This window comes from Tupaia chinensis, unplaced genomic scaffold (genome assembly GCF_000334495.1).
Source record: "Tupaia chinensis unplaced genomic scaffold, TupChi_1.0 Scaffold000283_1, whole genome shotgun sequence".
NCBI lineage: Eukaryota > Metazoa > Chordata > Mammalia > Scandentia > Tupaiidae > Tupaia > Tupaia belangeri.
This window is the reverse complement of record NW_006159766.1, coordinates 404,454-406,651: the sequence shown is the minus strand read 5'-3', so window position 1 is coordinate 406,651 and position 2,198 is coordinate 404,454.

Sequence of the window (2,198 nt, the reverse complement as noted above, 5' to 3'; positions counted from 1 at the left end):
TCCCACATGACCTACTGCGGTTTGAGTCCTGGACCTGGTGGCTTGCTTTCTTGCTCTCTCTCTCTCACTCTGTCCCTTTCTGGACAAATTTAAATAAAGTTTAATAAAATAATTATTAAAATATAGGGCGGGGGGAAACCAGTGGATGGCGTAATGGTTACATCACTGGACTTTCACAAAGTCGAACGTGGTTTGAGTCCCAGACCCAGCAACTTAAAACTCATGCTGGGTGCATGTGCGTGCTTGTCCAAGATCCGGATAGAGAATGGAGGAGAAAGGATTGCAGTGTGGCCATTCCCCCTGGAGGGGTGGGGGTGATTTCTCTCTCCCTGTCTCTGTCTGGTGAGTGCGCAAGCCCTATAGCAAACATCTCTCAAAACAAAAACAAAAACAAAACCCAAAACGGCAACGTCCTTTGGGCTGGAAGACATAGGAGGGGCCCAGGTTTGGGTCCAGAGACCTTCCTGCATATACCAGGCACATGTGTGCCTAGGATCCGGCTGGCTGAGGCTGGGCGTGGGCTGTGGCATCAAGACCCTGCTGGGGGGCCAGCAGTTAGCGTAATGGCTATGTCGCTGGACTCCCACGTAGTCGACTGCGGTTCAAGTCCTGGACCCAGTGACTTAAAACTCACGCCGGGTGCGTGTGCGTGTGTGCCCAAGATCCCGAGAGGAGAATGGAGGAGAAGGGATTGTGGCGTGACCATCCCCCCCAGGGAGTGATTTCTCGCTTTCTGTCTCTGTCTCTCTCTGTCTTTCTGGCGAGCTCACGCTCCCTATAGCAAAAACCTCTCCCCCCCAAAAAAAGAAAAAAAAAAAAGACCCCATTAGGGATTGTCTCTCTTTTTCTCTCTCACTCATGGAAGAAATAAATGTATTTAAAAAGACAAAAAGGCTATTTTCTGCTTTACCCTGTACCTTCAAAGGCACCTAGTGACTGCAATTTCTTAACTCTCCTGCGACCCCACATCCCAAATTGGCTTCTTATTGCTGGACTCTGCTGCAGGAACTTGGGTTTTTGCTCCACTTCCTTGAAGTCAGTTGTTCTTCATCCATCTACTTTCTACCTTCTGTTGTCATAACTCTTCTGTTATCTTTTACTTTTTGTACCTTTTTAAAAAATAACTTCCATAGAGCTAGCAGGTAACATGGTAGTTAAGGTGTTGGATTTCCACATGGCTCACCACAGTTGAGTCTCGGACCTGAAGGCTTAAAAATCACACTGGGTTGGGCCCAGCAGATGGGGTAATGGTTATGTCTCTGGACTTCCATGTAGTTGACCACAATACATGTCTGAAACCTGGCGACTTAAAACTCACATTGGGCATATGTGTGTGCGAGCCCAAAATCCCAAGAGGAGAACAGACTGCAGTGTGGCCATCCCTGGGGGGAAAGGAGGTATGATTTCTCGCTTTCTGTCTCTGTCTCTCTAACTAGTGCATAGGCCCTATAGCAAAAGTTTCTCTTAAAACATAAAGAAGAGGGGCCAGCAGGTGGCATGGAGGTTGAGACTCTGGACTCCCACGTGGTTGACCATGATTCAAGTCCTGGATCTGGCGGTTTGTTTTCTCACTTCCTCTCTCTTTCTTTCTGATCAAATTGAAAAATGATAATAATAAATAAAATAATTCTTTTAAAAAAAGAAAGAAAATCACACTGGGTACGTGTACGTGTGTGCCCAAAATTCCAAGAAGAGAATGGAAGAGAAGGGACTGTAGCCTGGCCATCCCTCCTGGGAGGTGATTTCTCACTTTCCCTGTCACTGTCTCTAGTGAGCACATGTGCCATATGGCAAAAACCTTAAAAAAAAAAAAAAAAGAAAGAAAGAAAAAAATCTTTCCTGTTACCTTAGGGGGTTTTGAGAGGAAGTAGAGATGCACACAGGTTTCCAGCCAGGTGTTTACAATTCTAATTTTGACTTCTCTTGAATTTTTATAATTAGTCAATAATGCTTAGTAATGGTTAGTATCACCTCAGAGAAAATTAAGAAAAATATCTCTGGTAACGATTTGTCCACTCTCCTTTGTCAAAGCCTCCTCTGCAAACCTTGGCTGTTGTTAGTGATAGAGTAATAAAATAGTTCATACTTAAGCATCATTGGGACCAGCAGTTAGCGTAATGGCTATGTCACTGGACTCCCATGTAGTTGACTGCAGTTCGTGTCCCAGACCCGGTAGATTAAAACTACAACGGGGGGCG